This window comes from Grus americana, chromosome 13 (genome assembly GCF_028858705.1).
Source record: "Grus americana isolate bGruAme1 chromosome 13, bGruAme1.mat, whole genome shotgun sequence".
Classification (NCBI taxonomy): domain Eukaryota; kingdom Metazoa; phylum Chordata; class Aves; order Gruiformes; family Gruidae; genus Grus; species Grus americana.
In genome coordinates, this window is record NC_072864.1 from 16,753,935 (window position 1) to 16,773,436 (window position 19,502).

The 19,502-nt window shown below is 39.1% G+C and overlaps 1 long non-coding RNA gene across 5 annotated transcripts in view; it reads right to left on the reverse strand.

Annotated features, from left to right (window-relative positions):
* LOC129212206 (uncharacterized) overlaps positions 1-19,502 on the reverse strand; it is a 123,614-nt gene that overhangs the window by 53,872 nt on the left and 50,240 nt on the right. For all 5 annotated transcript variants that reach the window (XR_008579110.1, XR_008579109.1, XR_008579112.1 and 2 more), the window contains one exon: positions 11,144-11,188. This is a non-coding gene — a long non-coding RNA (uncharacterized LOC129212206). The remainder of the gene's footprint in view (positions 1-11,143; positions 11,189-19,502) is intronic.

Genomic DNA, 19,502 nt, shown 5'->3' on the forward strand with positions numbered 1-19,502 from the left:
CTGCAATAAAAAAACATCTTTATGGGACTGAAGTTTTAGAACTTTTTCCTTTACCCTTTGCAGCTCCCTTCACTCTCAGGGGAGGTTTCATAAGACAGCTGAACTAACGCAATAGTTACCAACTTCAGAAGAGTGGTCTCACTCTTGTCTCTCCTCCATCCCACCTAACCTATCTCACCTGAGCATTAGGTCCAACACTTCATGAAACTTATAATGAGATGGTTTAATTTTCTGCAAGCTATTAATTCCTGTAAATGTTCCACAAGACAAAAACAACACTGTAAGACTGGAACTGGACTTACATCAAAGTCCAAAAATCTACCTCTCTTATTCAGCAAGTCCAGTAAGCCCAGGTAGTCATAATTCACCTTTCCAGACTGCATCCAGTAATGAATAGTGATCACACAGCCTTCTGAGAACAGAAGTATTACTCCTTAATCGTAGTTAGATGCTCTCACCTAAGGCCAGTCATTTCTGGCAGCCTCAGCAGGGCTCCTTCCTCCGATTCTTCCCAGACAGCAGCTCTACCTCAGTCAGATTCTCCTGAACCACAAAACCCCATGTCTCAACAGATCACTCTTTGAAAACTAGCATGTTTGTGGGACTTTTCTTGCCCTGGTTCAAGTGGCTGAAGAGGAACCTTCACAGCTGATAGAACTTTCCTAAATGGTTCTTAATGGAGTGCTGAGAAGCTTCAACTGGGGCCATTCCTTCTCCTTGTACTTCCCCTCCCTCCCCTCCCCCCAATCCTCCATTAAGTGAAACTAATGTATTTTTACAATAAACAGTCCACTAAACACATCCATATATAGACTGATTTGATTATTATTGCAGAGCAGCTCTGATTTTCCAAAGCAACTTATCTTAGTCATCACTGTACAACATAGAAAAAGTCATAAAATGAGAAAGTAAAAAAGAAACTCAAAACCTTCTCTTTAACATTCCTCATTGACAACTTCTTCTTTATGTATTCCACTTTGTCCTAAGTGTTTCTCTAATACTTTACTAACTTTATATACTCTGCCTACCACTGAAACTGAGCCGAACAGGGCAAGTGCTTAGCAGGGCACATTTTTTATGCAATAAAGGAAGTGAAATATCTCCTACGACTTAAACTGCAAAGCTTTGGGAGACTGGAGAGGAAGCTGGGAAAGTGGGACCAGAATATGCTCAAAACACAGAGTGAATATCCATACTGCAAAATACTATAGAATATATAATTACAAGTATTCAGGAGCTCAGTGCTTTATCTCAACCTCCTTAAAAGCTGCATTGTGACACAGGAGTCAGCATCAACTCTAATTGTGCCACTAGTAACACTGAGAGTTATTATTACTTTTTATTATATGCAAATTCTCCATTTGTTCCTGCAGCTAATATGCCCCTTAATCTGGTAACAGTATAGCATAGGTGATTTCTGGTTTTGCTGGCAACAACATATTCCCTGCTGGGAAAACATGACTAGTCATGGAAAAGGCTTAAGCTTGAAATTCAGTTATTTTTTGTTTCTTGGTGGCCTCTAATTGCAAGCTTGAGGCAGTGCACAATAATTATCAGTCTGCAAGCATGAAAAGGAGTAAATGCCAGTCAGCCTATATGGTGGCTTTGTGCACACAACAACATCTAAAGAACTCTGCCATGTCACTGTTGGGCTGGCAGCTTGCTGCTTCAGTGTAATGGCAGTAATTCGGCTGGTAACTGGATGAAAAATTGCAGCAGGTTTCCCTGTTATGATTCTTTCATGCATCTCTGTCAATGGCAGTTTACATTCTGGGATTGAGATCATTTGTTTCCTGTTTGCTCACAGCTTCAGGCTTTTCTTGTTTGCCACCACGGATTTACAGCCCTCCCCCGCCCCCCCCCCCCAACAAACCACATCTAAAGGGTTGAGGGATTATAAGGCTTAATACTTTGCAGCTCAGCACATGTAGCAAAAAGTTAAAACTACTGTAAAAGGAATGATGACTAGATACTCCTGTGAAATAGGTACGTGCATGTGTGCAGATATGTACATGTCTGTGTAGAAAGAAGCCCACAGAGCAGTCCACGTGGTGGTGAGATGCTAGACTACAAGCTTTATTAGCACTCTGTCTTCTCATAAACTAACAGACAAAACCTCAGGAAAAAAATAATAAATACAAATAACCTTTTTTAATGGGTTCCTTCCCCTAACCCTACTTGGAAAATGATAATAAAGTAAAATACACACTTCAAAAGACTTCCAATAGTCAGACCTCTTTATAGTTTGATGAAGATGATGTTGCTGTATTCATACAGTCATTAATGAGAGCATACACACGAGCATGACCGACCTGATCCAGTACTTATCATACCTGCCTAGTAGGAGAGATGTTTATACCCCAGGATACCAGTCTATCTAGCCAGATTCTAAACCACTTTACTCACATGCTTCACTACCATCAATACACGTACCCTCCCAATGCCTATCCGAAGGAACTGCTACTATGTACATTAACAAATGTGTATATATAAGCAGACACAGGAATGCTAAGGCCTGCATTTAACTCCTGCTAAAATTAACTGGAGTTGATTTCAGCCTTGAAAAATGTGACCCTAAGTACTCAGAATAAAACATGAGGGTAAAGCAGTGTGACTAGAACAAAATGGTGAGCGTATGATTAAATGGAGACCTGAATAAAAGTTGCCCAATCTACCATCTTTCTTACTCAGCTATCCTTTTTCTTTATCTATGAAAGGAAGTACTGTTTGTCTTTATCACTCTTGTCATGGCCAGCAAAACTGGGTGAAACACCTAATTTATTTGGTAAATGCCACCTGTTTTTTGTTTTTCTATTCAGTAACTGCTCAGAAGCAGTTTAGCTTTTCCTTGAAAGTGTATTTGTATTCAGAGAATTATTCGTGGTTGCCAGCTTATTCACAAGCAGCTCATTACAAGCATTCACTCTTTAAGTACTTGGTTAATTTTGATTAGATAAATGACTATAGGGTATGTTTCTGTCCCTGACTGGATCTCTAAGTGTTCAGTTTCTTGATTAAGTACTCATGTTTACAAATTTCCAACTCTCTTTCTAAGACTGTTCTTCAATATTTATTTAATATACACTATTTCAAACATTCCTGCCATAAGAAAATAAGCTTTGTCACAGCAGTTCAAGCAACAGTCTCCGGTGACTGAAGTTTTAGAAGGTGCATTACTTGTTTGACTGAGTACAACCGAGGTCGTCTTATTTGAAAATGCAAACATGATGTATTATATTGCTTAGCTGTAAGAAAACTATTCCTTAGAGGAGTCAAAGTGTACTATATGAATCCCTGTGAGCTCACTAGAATATTTTAAAATATAATGGCATAATCATATTGTTAGAAATGTTTCTGGATGAAGACCACTGAATCAGATTCGCTGGCTTGCCCTGGTTCTTTTGCATGGCTCAAGTGATACAAAACTGTTGTAAAACTGTCCTCTGCAGCCAGTTTATTACTGCTTATGCCACCAGAATGGCCCAAAGAAGCTTTTTAAAGGTGGTCTTACGCATCTAAAATGAGGCCAAACATTGCTATATTAGCCCCTTGTTTCTGTCATATTCACCCACGTTTACTGTAGGTTGTATATATGAATTTTAAGAATGGCTGAGATGCCCTTTGGGGGAAACACTATTGAAGGATCTCAGGACCAAGCCCTGAATTAGGCTGGACTTTAAATATCCGTTCTTTATGTCCGATGAAGTTGAGGGGAAGGGCCAAAAGGAGGCAAAGGTCCACCTAGGGGCTAGCAGAGGTGGGCTAGCAGAGGTAGCCAAGGAATGCAAACAACAAGAAGCTAACCTCCTTTGCAGTGACTGTGTTAAAGTGTTTGAAATGATCACTATGAGCAGATTTCTCCTGAAAAGAAAGGCAGGAAAAGGATAACCCACTTCTGCCAACTGAGTCAAGCTACAGTCTCCATGCAAAACTGACACTAAGTATTTTACTCTTTACAAATAGTCTTTATAATTGGGATTTTTAAATAATCCTTCTTAAAAGGGATTGCAGCTGTAATCAATTTGTGGAGGGCTGTTTTAATAAGAAGCTGCTCGAATAGGATTAACTATGAGACCCTAGACCTCTTTCCTCCAGTCCTTAAACTCCTATTTGAAACATTTAGATACCCCATAAATTATTTATTGGCCTTACAAGGTGTCATCAAGCTAAGAAAATGATGCTTGACAAGTTGAAAACCGTAACCATTTCCACCAATTTGTTAACAGCCTCTCCCACATGGCATGTAATGTCTCACTTCTGCCTTGTCTTACAGGAACAGTAGTTATATTCACCCATTGCACCAAAAGCACACATGTAGGGCTGGCAGATCTTGTGCATTCTGTTTATTTCAGGAAATGTATCAGAAAATAATTTATAGACAACTTCAAAATAGAATGTCAGAGTGGATTTCCTTTTCCTTGCGAGGTTCTTAAATAACAAGAGAATAGAAAAAACAGAGTTTTTCACTCCCGCTGTCTTCCACCCAAAAAAACCCTAGTTGACTCTTTTCTTTGATTTCTGAACTGCACAGATAAATACCTAAATAGGCATGCTTTAAAAAGGAATACAGGGAAAATCTATGTGGGCTTTTGCCGAGAAAAGAGGAATCGCCCTTCATCTGAAGTACGTCTCTCAACAGCTGTATCTGCCAGCTAAGGTTGGAAGTAAGGCTACTGGAATTCTTTTGCAGGGCTTCTCTGGCAATACTGGTTAGTGAAGACTGGTAAAAAGGTAGTGGGAGAGGGCACGTAACTTCTCTGTAAGGGATCTAGCTAAATGATCACTTCAAGCAGGAGGCAATTTGCATTTAGCAAATATCACCTGAAGTCAGTCTTTATACCTCTGATTAGCTGAGAAGGATAGAAACTGCACCTGAAAATAGGTTTTTGCCCATCACTGCTTCTTTTGGGAATGTAACACAAGGTTTCGTGCCTTCTTTCATCTGTAGGCCTAACACACTGACTGCCATACTGACAAATGCTCCATCATTAATTCTAGCAGTTTTGTGGGGGTCCTAGGCCATAAGCATTTTGTCTAAGAGCTTGTTAGTTTGTTTTTGTTTGTTTGTTTTACAGACACCATGAGATTATACATTTGATCCATGGTACAACCAGTCTTTCTACCATGAAGCAGTCTGTGTTAGTGTATCACATAAAGCCATTAAAAACTGGTTAAACAAAGACTTCAAAGCGTGAAGCTCTAATTTATTACATGCCATTTGTTTACTGTATTATTCTACTAATACCAGATCAGTCAGCCTTCAACAGCAATAATAAAACTGTCCATGGGACCAAGGCTCACGGGGGAGTCACCTCTAGTTTTGCAAGTGTACAGTTTCCACAGACAGAATATCTGAAACTAAATCCACTTAAAAGCACAAAACTGGGGAAACTACGGATGCACCCAAGTAAGGTTTTGTCTGATCTACTTCCTGATATAATTTCAAGTTCACTGAACTTCTTTGATGTTTGGTCATTTTAAGAGACAGTGACCGCTGAAAACTTCTCTTCCGTTCAGTCATGGTGCAAGTGACACAAAGGAGAGCAACAACTACCACTATTACTTATGAACTATCATGTACATCTGAGTTTATCAGACATTTTAAACATTGGGGCTGGGTGTGGTCAGTTAATAGAAAATCTCTCTGTATCTTAAACAGTGAGAAAACAGAATATGAAGAAGTGAAAAAAATTAGGGACATAAATCTATTATTACTTTCAAAAATATTTAAGCTGTTTCTGTCTCCTTATAGACACCATGAGATTATGAGTTTGATCCTTTGTACAACCCATCTGTTTAGTATGAAGCACTGTTAGTATACTATGTAAAACAATTAGAGAAACTGGTTAAATAAAGACTTCAAAATGTGAATCTCTGGTAGTCCTGCCTAAAATACTCAAAATACAATACAGCGCACTGTGCCTTTTCCACAAAGTACAAAACAGGTAGCTCCCACTAGAATGGAAACATTAGCCGAGATGTCACTGAAAACATAAGCTTAGACGTAATGCAAGAAAGTTGTTCTCCATCATCTAATTTTTAAATGCTTATATACGATTTACTTTTAATCCAGTTCAGCACTTTAAAAATAAGTACTTCTGCTTCAAATTTACAAACTTAGACATGATGATTTCAGAAAGATATTGGGTGAAAGCAAATAGTGCTTTCCCATTTTTCTTTGAAATACTTGATCTTGACTGTTAAAGTGTACGGATACTCAGCCATAAAGTTACTGTAAACCACAAAAGGAAAACATATTTTTTAGAAAGCTGCAGTTTACAGGTGAGACACATTCAATAAGAAATGCCTCAATATGCAAAAACATCTGTACATCAGTTTTGTCTTGTTACAGGTAATTTGCAGAGCTTATATGATAGTACAGCTCTGGTCATTCATGAACAAAGACATTTTGTGGTTTTAGGCATAAGCAGGAAAGTAAATGAGTTTAAAAGATGTAGAAAGCAATATAATTTAGCAGGGGGAAAATGAAGAAATTCTTGGGCTACTAACAGAAAAAAAGCACATTGGCCTAAAAACCCCTTTTTGTTTATAATTTCATAAATGGAGTCAGTAGCCTGAGACAAGCCTGTCACATCTTTGGCTTTGAACAAGGGTCAGTGATGGATAACTGACCTCCTTTCTCACTTTTATCAACAAATGTCAAAAAAGGCAAACAACAGCAATGACATCCTGCCCAAACAGCCAAGAGTGTTTCATTTTCTTTGCACTTCTGTTTCCTCTGTGCCTTTAATCAGGGCCGGGGGATGTAATTGCTCTGTCTGGGCACAGCTTAAGGCATGCTGTGCAACTAACAATTAGTTTAGAGACTGAGATCTATAAATTTTGAGAAAAGAGTAAGAGGATTTGGTGTGCTTGAGCTATCCTTTCTAATGAAGAAAAATATCACACCGGAAGGGACCCAGAGTGTTATCAAAGCAACTTAATATCATCTGGTAGTGATTTGTAGACCCTGATAATCTATTGTGATCATGTTGAAGGGGGAGGAAAAAGTCCACGTGTTCCACTATTTATGAGATTTCCAAAATGATGGCCGCCATCTGTGCAAACGCCACTAATTTCAGCCACCGTCTTCATGGCAAATGGCACCATCAGATTGTCCAAGGGAAGGGAAACACTGCAGGAATGTCGGGCTATTTATTGTTTATAAAAATAAACCAACTGGACTAAGACATATGCGAGGAATTTATATCAAACAGCTGCAAAAGCAAGTTGCCTCAATAGGGAGGGTGCATTGATGATGCAATCGGACCACACTGAAAGATTTTCCTATTAATCTTAGAATATACACGGGACACTTGAGATACTGATTTGTCCCTGTCTACACCCAAACTCATCTTAGATGGATATTCTTAAAGTAATTTTTGAAAACAGTTTATATAGACTGAAACTAATTTATAATGTGAGTTTATTAACTAAATAAATATAAACAAAGTCTAAGAACAGTTTGTCCCCATATAAGCTTACCTCTCTCAAACAGCATTTCCTCCTTGCTGTCTTAGTTAAACAAGCACAATACAGATACTAACACTCAGTGTCAGTGAACCTTCATCTCATGTACTGAGTATCCAGGATTTGAAAATTCCTTGGTTTATGGTTGGCAGCCTAATCCCATTAAAGTCCTTTCCTAATTTCTTAATGAAGACGACGAAATCCATCACAATAAGAAACAACATTCACTGAGAACAAGGAGTCAAGGAATAACAAGATAACACCAAAATGATAAATGGTGTCACAGCAGAACTACAAAGTACAGTACTTTAGTATTGGGCCTGCATAACCGCATCAGACAAAGGGGAAAAGAGATCTAAGAAAAGACACTAGCTTCTTGCCTTTGCAAAGCTGGTTTACCAGACGTGCTTGACACTGGAGAGAATCTTACTTATTTAACTGTTAATGGGTTGGTATATCTACAGCAACCTCTGGGAAATTCTCTTTCTAGGTCTACATGCTTGAGAACAGCTATCTTCGCTTTTCATTAAAACTGCATGTACTTTGAAACACCTGCCTTCAGGAAAACTCTCAAGCTGATTGACTCTAACATGAGAATTAATTCAGGCTGCTTTAGTGCGTGGACAAGGCTCCCCAGAACAGCATGTCGGTATTAGGCTTTTCCATAATACGAACTGGCAAGGATTGCTCTTTTGGGAATCCTGCTCAGCTGGAATTCAAGCACTTTGTTTGACAACTGACTTTCAAGGTGTGTGTCCTTTTCTTTTAAACAAACACATCATGCTTGAAAGCCAAGGCACAACAGTGCATATATACAAATGAAAAAAGGACAGTTCCTAAGAAATCATTTGCTATAGTTTGTGAGTGTTACTTGCCCATGCTGATGCCAGAACTTTCTACCTAGAAGGGAGGAAAAATGTTTTGTTTGCTTAATTTATTTAAAAAGAATGATCATAAAAGCCACTAGTAGATACCAATCGTGTTTTCTGACTTCTAGGAGACTCTAGGATTTGAGTCTTCCTTTTTTTTTTAGAGAAAAAATTATTGCACAGTCACAAGATACTTTAGTTCAGACACATTAACAGTAAGGTACACACTTGAACTGGATGACTGCTAGCAAAAACACCCCACAAAACCACCCCCCCCAACCCAACCCCCCTAAACCACTCAAAGTATAGCTTATGTGTTACAGGCACACCTCTGCGTTATTGGTCACACTGTTTCAGCGAGTGATTTCTCTGAAGCACAGACCCCTAACACCTGCCCACGCACAACACCAAACACGTCCAAAGCTCCAAAATTCCCCTGCAGACCTTCCAGCTCTGCCTCTTCCTTAGCTCTCACACACAAATATTTTTAAGTTCTCTGTTCACACACCCATGATCCCCAATTCAGAAAGCACACATTTGGACAGTGGTTCAGGTCATAGTTTTCCTACAGTTATGGCTAATCTATAAAACAGGATAAAGGCTGTTTAAATTTATTAGTGAATTTGACAATAAACTTGCCCTTATAGAGGCAAGAGATGGTTGAGAAACAGGTTCAAAGATATCTGTTGTCTTAATAATCAGCAAAATGCAATCTTGGTGTTGCTCAAGGTGTAATTACCTGAACAGGAAGGCATAGAAATTCTTCTATTTCCTGTTGGTCTCTGACTGCTCATTTCTGCTCCTGCGCTGCAGTTAATCCTCTTTGCTGTGTTGCAATCTACGGAAGTGGCTCACAAAAATCTGTAGTAGCACAGCAAAGGTGGGGTCTGTGACCCAGAAGCCAGGGAACCACCAAAGTTGACTTCACCACTAAAGAAATAGCTCCTAGAACGGCATCACCAATAGACTTCATTTCTGATCAAATTCTAAACTGGTTTTAGTTTGAATGCACGCAAAGTCCTAAGGGCTACGTTAGTAAAACTCTCAGTTTCAAAGCACGCTAAATCTACTGTATCAAGTTAAATAGTCTAAGAAATTAAGCTGGGAGCATTTACTGATGTCTGTCTTGGAACTGGATTGAGAGATTTTACATGAACAATGGTCCCATCAGTATTAGAACAGTGTGCCTAGGAGAATTTCCTTGCCTCAGTGGTTCTCTCCCTCTTTGCCAATATCTGATCACCTGTTTGTATATACATATATATTTTTAGGTCTGTTACCAAAACCATAAATGTTCTTAACACGCTTAGCATTGGTATGCATGGAGACTGAGAAAAAAAGAAAAAGCAAATCAACTAAAGATCAATGTGCATAAGATAAGCCATATTTAGCCTATAGGCAGGTGCTCTTATGCATCAACCCATGGTCCAACACTGTCTGGAAAAACCAGCTCCAACACCCTCCTCCCATTTGTTTCTGTTGTCAGTGGAAGTTAAACAACAGGATGGGTGTGAACACACCTCAGTTTAGTTTCCCAAAAGGAAGTCTCCTACATTGGTACACTTGTTCCCATCTCCTGCCGCAATTTATTTCATTCTGAGCTACACCACTCCAACTGTTTATGAAGTCACGCTATAAAGTAGGTTGTAAACTGATCTGGGTTCAAAAGCTGTTGTGAATTGCTGGCGGCAGGAGATGTGAGGTTGGCAACAGTCTCTTACATCAGCTGTGCTACACAAGAAATAGTGGAACCGTATCTAAGGTTATCTTTTCTCTGGCAACTTTTGTGTGTCTTACGTCACTAAATTCACAAACGGGTCACAGAACCTGATGGGAGAAAAATTGCAGAGCTTGTGCCTCACCAGTGAACAATCTTTGCAAGAGGAAACCTTACATTTGCATTGGTTTGCAAAAATGTATGCAGAATGACCCAGGAGAGCCCAAGAAGCCCCCAGTTTTCAAATATAGAAACAAGATTAGATCATGTCCTCTTGTAGATTCATATCAGGAAAGTACAAGCATCCTAGAGGATGTGAACGGATGCCTGTCTTTTGCTCCCATTATTTCAAACACCAAACAATCACAAAATAAAATTTGCTAGCTGATTGATTTTTAGGCTTCATTTAAAAGAGTTCTTTATAACTTCACTGTACTTCCTACTCCTACTTATTCCTGCATCATCAGTCATCCACAGCACTGTAAAATACCATGTTTGTCACTCTTCTGGAACATAAAGGTATATGCTACCTGTGATACGTTGTTTCAGGATTGCTGAGTGATTCATACTATGATGAATTCATACTATGATGGGAGACAACAGACATTTCAGAGCGTGCCAGTAACTAACTTTTTTCACAAGTTATTTACCAATCTTTCCACTGATTACCATATTTTTTCTATTAAAACACACAGAGGTATCACCCAGGAGCTAGCAGAAATTGTGGTATTTTACTTCTGTTCACAAATATAGGTGAAAGTACCGGTAACCTAGAAATAGATATTGCTTTTTATTGTATACAGTAAGCACAAAGGGTTGCAGACTGCAAGATGCACAATTACTTCATTACAAAATGAATAGAAATGTTCCATTTCTGCAGAGCCTGGATATTATTTACATGCTGTCTAATGTGAGGAGCCTTACATAGAATTTCCTCCTAATTAGCAAGTACATAGGTACAAGACAATTGAGAAACAGGATTTAAAAAGCCTTAAAAATAACATACTATGTGCAGTGCTATTATTCCCACCATTCTGAATGTGAAAATATTAGGTTAACAAAAACAGATACACAAAGGGGATCTTACCTTTTACTTGTTTTCATGGATGCATAATTTGAGAAGTTATCTGCCCTTTAAAACAACAAGAAAATATCTTTGTTATTTTTATGATTTTTTTTTTTCAATCCTAGAGATCCTCTTTTGTCATCAGGTATCAAAGCACTTTCTGAGGAAGGTAAACATTCCAGTCCCGCTCTTAGAGGTTGAACACAAACTGCAGTTTAAGCAGTTTACCAAGCAGGGCAAAGGCAGAGCTAGAAGTTCACCTACATTTCTGTTCCCCACCTCCCATAAACTGTGCTGTCTTCTATCTATTTATATAAGTATACTATCTTTAAAAATGTAAGTAGATCTTCTCTAATTGCTAAACATATATGATTCACTCATGAAAAGAACAGTTTTCAAGCCCTGGAATCTGACTTGATTCTTTTTTTTTAAATCTGGTATGCTGAAAGCTAAAATGGGACTTCTTTCACTTACTGCATACCGTACCACTGCTGTGGAAAGAGCTCAAAACCTCGAAAAGTACTTAAGTACCACCAACGTTGTACAATGTAGTTTTAGTGAAACACTGATGGCTATGATTTACCTTTTGGTAGAAAAGCTTGCAAGACAGGAACTTATTTTTATAACTTAGAACACACCATTTAGCATTTTTAATAAGTTATATGGAAATTTTTAGTTATATGATTTAATACTAGTTAATAAAAACTGTCTATAGTGAAGAGTGGCCTGGAATAGACAAGATAAAATTTATGACTGCTTTGTATCAAAGCCAGCTGAATCCACTGGAAACTTGAGGAGTAAACAAAAAGCCTTAGTCTAAACATTAGAGAGACTGACATTTAAATGTTATGATAAAAACTCATTTCACCTGTAAAAATCCTGTAATGGATAACAAAAATAATTTAATGTACCCATCATCATCAGTTCTTGCTTTGATCCTTTATACACTCCTATTCTACAAACCTAAAACCTTCCAAACCAGCAAACTCTGTGTGTGTGTGTGTGTGTAAGTGTTGCCACAAACTGATAATTAAATAAATGAAAAAGCGTTTTAAGATTCCAATCAATCTTAAACAATGTCACGGCAGTATGGAATTTTGTATCATCATCTGTAATGACTACAGTAGAAACAGAGGGTTGATCATATCAAAACGGAAAGGGGAGAGGAGAATTGCGCAGAGCTCAGCTTTGCTCCAAGAGCTGTCTGCATTCAAACGGGAGGCTGCTATCCAGGCAGCTTCCCTGGCGAGGTGGCTTCCTTAGAGTCCAAAATGCTCTTTGACGTTTATCCCAAACATGGTGAAGTGCAGTTAGAAGCTAAAGCTGTTTTTCGCTTCTCATAGTGCTATTTTCTGCTGGTTTTCACACTCATTGTGGAAGGGTTTGCCTCACAAAATCACCTTTTTCTCACATTGCTTTTTTAGTTGCTTTGCCTTTCTGAGGTTTTGTGGAGTAATAAGGATCATGTGGTATTGAGTTTACAAGTACCAAGACCTGAGAAAATAATCCGTATGACATTAAGAGGCAGAGTATGAGCTGATATTTTTTTTTACATTGTGCAGTCAAAAAGTGATTAGCCTAATAGAGTGTCTTTTTGTTCATATTTTCCTATTCTTAAAAAATAAAACTGTTTTTCAGGTTTCAGAAATGAAGGAATAAAAATCAAAGTAAGGAACGTTCTCAGCATTCTTGGAACAAGTGATTCTTCATATTACTACTTTTTATGGGAGTAACTGTCAATCATCAATCTTCAAAAATGTCATAAACACCCACACATGCTATTTCAAAGATACCTAATGTAGGATATATAATACCATATTTCAAACTGGATTCAAAGCTTTTAATCTATCTAATAGTTAAGAACAAGGAAAAACACAAACATCAAATGAAATGAAATGTATTTGTTGATGCTAACTGCAAATATTCATTTTATAAAAATTATTAGTCTATTACTATCCATTTAAAAATAATTTTTCATGTCTGAATGATGATAGAGCTCCTGAAATGCCTGCAGCACACAGAACCACTGATACCAGCAGGTGATCTGCCAAGCAGGACCACTTTTAAAACGCAACAAATTCTAGTTTGTTCTTGCTGTAATTGAACCAAGGGAGAAACACCGTAGGAAGGATCTGCTGGACAATCAGGGGACAGTTGTAAGCAGGTCTACACAATCCCATATAGCACGACTGTTTAGAAAGAACTGCAATGGAAAATAGAGTGAAGTAATGAGAAAATATTAGGAGAACAGATAACTTTAAAGCGTTTTGCGCTCTGGTCATCTGTGATGTCTTAAGGGACCAGGTAGCGTTTCATCTAATCCAGAAAGTTCGCATATTACTGCAGTGACAGCACTGCTGGTTGACAGCCAAATAGACCAGAACTATCTACACAAAGTTCATCAAAGGACATGGTCACTGAAAGAAGTGGTTAGAACTTCCCTAGAGGGACTGGGGATCCTTCCTTGTACTTTGTTCCAGCAGGCCAAGGACCTCACAGGGTGCAACCAAGCCTGAGTCTGCAGGCGAGTGGTGTGTGGATGCTAAATAAATTACAGATTCAAACAATATTTGACCTAACAGTCTCCTTTTTTCACATCCCTTAAGTGAAATAGTTCAGCAATGCCTGGGGAGCCTAGGCCCTAGCAAGGGGCCTAGCAAAGGTGTGGAAGGAACATCCTGTGTTCGCCTCCCCGTGGGCTGGCACAGGTGGCAGGGCCCCGCTGGCTCTGCACGCGCCTCCCTCCGTGGCTCCTCTCTCTGGTCTGGTCTGTTAATGGAACTTCAGGGCCACTAAAAAATATTGGATATGCGTCTCACCCTCAAATCGAGCTTTCAAATGAGTGCATTATTTATTCATTAGTACTACATTCAAAGTGCTGTTTCCCTTGTTACTTGGTGAAATAAATGAAAGAACAGCAATATCACTCTAAATCCCAATTTACAGCTCTTGGAAGCCCCAGATGACTGTATCATAAAATTCTCCTTACCCTCCCTCCCCCGACTCTTTTCTGCCTTGAATCTGATTGAGAGAATAACTGCCCACTGCTAGGAGCTAAAGGCTGACCCGGCAGCCTTACCTAACCAGGGTAATCTATTATAACCATCAACAGATTCCAGGTGGGAGGAAGGACAGTCCTGGACTTAACATCATCCTGAGCTCGGATCAGAGGATCAAGCTCTGCATGTGAGGTGCACCTGCAAATACATTTCTCCTCTGGAGAAAAATTGCGTTGAGAGAGTAGGGAAGACTGAACTGTCAGAAAGTACGCCTCACAGACACAGTTCACATACTTGGAGAATTTTTTCACTTCCTTGTTTGCTTATTTATCATATCGGAAACAAAATATTTATCTAAAAAAATCTAGACCTGATTACTTCCTGACTCTTATTTGACTTATTTTGAGAGACACTAAAGCATCACTGTTTCTCATACGTAGCTGAGCTTCTCGTGAACTGTAACACACAGTTCAGTCCTTTCTGCTCTCCTAAGTTTCCCCAGCTAAACTTGCGCTTACTGTCTGTTCCTGTGCTGTTGTAAAAAACAGCAAAATGCAGACATTTTAATTTGTAGGTGGTTTTCAAATTTGATAGCTTTAGAACAAGCTTCATATTTTATGTTCAGGTCCTGGCCTTCTATAATTACGGGAGAATTCCAGTTTTGACTATCAAAAAAATTCAGCACAGACTGGACTAGGGGTCCTAATCCTTGCTACTTTTGACACATAATACTTGCAAAGAAAACCTTTAGTACATAAGCCCAAATACTTACATATTAGAATAAAAGGATTTAAAAAGCAGTTTTAAAATTCAATGATTTTTAAACCACATCTAGTGATTCTCAGCATCCTGTCTGCCAAGCACTGGTGACACAGCGATGTGGCTCTCAGAACCAACCCTTCAGTCAGATAGGAGGGGAAACTTCGCTTCGGACTGTCCACTGTTAGCACTCAAGGTTTTGCCAGCTACCTCCACTGCACTTTACCATGTGTTGTGAAAACACTCCTTCATCACGGGGTGGGTGGAGGGGTGGGGGGGTGATTTTTCAAAGGGTTGTACTTGTTAAGCACCCACTTCTCACTGACCTTGGTAGTGATTTAGACTCCAAGGAGCCCTATGTGTCATCGAAGAGCAATCCTTAAAGGCAGTATTATCTATCACCTCTCACCTCTCAATTCCCTAGGAGCCGCTTTTAACTATTAAGACAGTCAATTCAGTACCAGGAAACGTGAATTTGTATCTTCCCCAAATATTCAAGCTCACAGAAAATAGCAGATGCTTGATCCACGCAGATGCGTACGTGTGTAAGTGTATGGGAAAGAAGCAACACGTACATGTCTAAGAGTGTGACAGTCATCTAGGAGATGGCTCCTGCTGTTCACTTAACTGTTTAAACACACCCAGCTACTTTCAAACGGGCAGTAAAATACTAGCTGTTTAGGAGATGCAGGCACGTAAACTATGACTTGAGAGGAGGATCTAGTGTGACAAAAGCAAATTTAGTCTTTACTATTTGAGTAGGCAGCTCAAAGAGGCTAAAGTAGGCAGAGTTAAATTAAACCAAGGTCAGAATGTAACCATTGCTAAGACAGATTTAGACAGCAAACCCCAAATTGCTCGAGGACACAAAACCTGGTAGTTTATCTTGAAATCTAACATGCACTATCTGGCAACGGCATTGTTTCAATTATGAAACAATTCACATCTCGGCTGACACATGTAATGAAGCTTGCTACTTGCCTAGTACGTAATTTAAGGTAAAAGAAAAGAGGGTATGTTTTATCATGGTCTATCATATCTTTGTCTATTGTTCTGCAATCCATTTGCATACCTAAAGGGAAATGGCCTTTTTAATTTCTTTCCCCTCTCCTAATCATCTGAGGCCTATTAAGAAGTGTTCTGTATCCTGTAATCAGGCAATTTATACAGTGTGCACCCTTAGGCTACAGCCATTACAAACAAGCTGAAAAACTCCTTTACAATAAATGATTAGCATGGGAAGACACCATTCATAATTAATTTTTTTCTGTTTGCGTTGGCAGATGGTCCAAGACATTGAAGCATGGCCTATTGCCCACACCTTTATTCCAAAGAGAAAAGGGCAGCCTTAGAAGAAAAAGAGAAATGTCTGTAAGAGTGCTTCACTTTGGGAATAAACACGCTCCCCAGCTTTTCATGAATTTGTGCATGTTAAAGACTGGATTCAAAGACTGTGGAAGTCAAAGGAAAATAAATGCCATTAGCTTCTGACTAGGACCTGAGTTAAAACCACAAGAAAAATATTGACTTGAAGGACGGTATGACTGCTTTTTTCATCATTTTCCATAAGGGTTATTCCTGAGGCGGCTTAAGCAGACATATTGTCTGGGTAGATTTGAAAATGATCAGCTTTGTATTTCTGAAAGCTGGGTACTCACTGAGGCACCAAATAAAAGCGACTTCTGCTTTTAGTCACATTTTACAACATGTATTTTCCTGTTTCCAGAGAAGGACAGCTGACGACAACTTCATTCTCCATTTACTCATGTATTTGCTCACTGTTTACATGTTGCTTTTCAGTACTTTGAAACAACTTCTGATGCACTTCTGAGTTGTTGGCATCACTGCAAACTCCCTCAGAATGAGATCCAGCCAAGCAGACTGTCATGTTAGTGGCCTGTGCCAGCATTTTCTTGATGGTGACAGGATAGTCCTAACTACTACACAGCAAATTCCTAACTTGAGTAGAGCTTTTTCTGTCATGACTCGGAATACTCTGACCCTCCCTTTTGCTCTGTAAGAAAACAGCAAGCTGCATTTCCATATGTGATCTGTAGAATATGATCTAATCCAATCTCACTGAAGTCTACGGTGTGTTTTGAGTGCTGGTACTGACACCCGAAGTCATGGACTGCCCATTCAGGATGATCTGTTTGGATTTACACACACAAAAATTGCGAAGTCCCTGGGTGAAGTCTGAGGCATGGCACAGGGATTACAAGGTTTTATCTAAAAGTTTATGTTAGCTTTAGCCACAGCTCATTACTGTGGTATCTAGTTGTAGCTATACTTGCCAGGAAGAGACATTTTCCAGAGCCTCCTAGGGCCAACATCAGATAATCCAGGTGATCTGGACCTTCTCCAAGGAAGACATGACATTGTATACTTCAGGTAGTGACACTGCTGCAGAGCGATCACACAAAGTTAGATGCCATACTAAGTTCTAGCCTGCTTTTGCCTCCACTCACCGAGTCTCCATAGGCCTTATGAAGTTCTCGCTGTTGACTTCAGGTATTTTTCCTCTGAAAATGTAAAATTAGGCTTGTACTAGGACCTACAAGGCATTATGTGCTATGTTATAGCTTCCAAAGGAAAAAGAAAATAGGAGCATTTAGTCTCCAAGTATTTTCCTACCCACTGAGGCTGACCTTCAGCACTGTCCGATTTCCATGGCAGAGTGAGGCCTGGGCGCCAGGCACCGGGGATCGTCCCAGGGCGGTACAGCCACATACAGCCACTTCCAAGCAGCCACTTCTGGGTACAGACTTTCCACTGTGGTAAATCTTACTGACTTCTGCTGTAATAGGGTTTTGGGGATCACCAGAGCTGCTTAATGTTGCTTTGGTATTCTCTTTTCCCCATGGTACCAAGGCCTGCTTGTCTCAACAGATGTTTTGAAATACTAATGGGAAAGCTGTTTCCACTCTAATTTCAACCTGCCTTAAACCATCAGTTTTACCACTGCATCACATGGATTTCTATATGAAAGCCAAAGAGTTTCATCTAATTTGGAAAAAAAAAAGCTTTTGAGTTTTCAGGTTTTGCAATTTATCGTATGTGTCCTAACCCTATCAGCCCTATCTCACAAAGATCTGATGAAACAGCTCTCTGAAAATCTCCAATTCTGAAGAAATAGTCACCTGTTTTAAAAATGGCATTGTTCTCTCTGCAATGCAGAACCATCTGGATACTAGCAGAGAACTAGGAGCCACTAGATATGCCACTTGCCCAAGGAAACGGACTTTCAAAAAACCAATCTTCTTCCTTTGGATGAATACACTACTCTCTTACTGTTTCTTGCAGTTGATGCAATACAGATGTGTTCCTGCCTCTCCATGCAGTTTTAGCAATGCCTGCTATAATAGTAATAGATTGCTACTGACCTTCAGAATGAAAACTAGCTTATTTTATTAATATGACCAAATCTTGAGGCCATTAAAAGATTGTTTTCTTAGCCCTTCATTGTGTATTCAGTAGAGACGGTAGCCAAGGCTTCTGTCTTTTCCCTTTTCCTTTCAGCCACAGAATAGTAGTTTTCTCTTCTGCCTCCCTCACTGACAGACACTTAAAATTCAAATTACAATTATACTAGACCATAACAATATACAGGTAAGGCAGATGTTAGGAGTGAGCTACTTGACAGAACCTCTTTATTTGTTTGGATGACTTAATAAACTGCAGAAGCTGAGGTCATCAAAACCTCTCAATCATGTTGCAGGCTAGTGCCAACAGCTGTAACAGAAACTGATGATGTAAAACATGCTAAACATGCCAAACCCAAGTTTCAGACAAGGCAGTCTGTTACAAGATTATTTTCTACTTGAACATTACACAGCAGTGTGCTCAGGTTTATTTATGCTGTTCTTAATAGTAATAACCAGAAACCCTGTTTCACTTTTTCAAGGATGAATGCAAAGACTGTTTTGTCATGAAACAGTATGAGATCTGTATTGCTCTCAGTTCCAGTTAGGCAGAATGCGGGTATTCAAACGGCACTTTAGAATTTGAGTTTCATCTTTTGTAGGAAAAAAAAAATAAAATCTCATCTTATTAAAAAACACTAATTATTAAAAGATGGGGGGAGAAAAATATTTATGACCTTCACCATTTTCTGCCTCTTAATTCTTTACAACCCTAATTCAGTTAGTTAAGAATTCTATAAAAAGAAAGCATGAATGGTAAAAAAAAAAAAAAAAAAAAGAGCAAAATTTATTGAACAGATAAAATAAAAAGGCCTTAGACAGGATTTCAGATCATGAAAAACAACCTACAGGCAGAACATATACAAATTGCTTTATAGGTAAACTACATTGCAGTATATTAAGGGAAAGAAAGTAAACAGAAAAGAGAGTAGAGGCAACTCTACATGGTTTTCCTGGGACACCACTGTGGCAAAGCCGAAGGGTCAGATTCCAACATCTAACGCACAGCACGTATTGCCACACAGTCAAAAAATCTGCTGACACTCGTAAATTGCCACATGTTTGGATTTCCAACAAGATCTCACAACAAGCTGTGTTACTGCAAGTCATTATTTCCTTTAGGGGAAAAAACGTCTCTAGTGATGTTAAAACTCATGGCGGGATGTACTATAGTGTCAGGATAGCTCACTGGGGAGCATT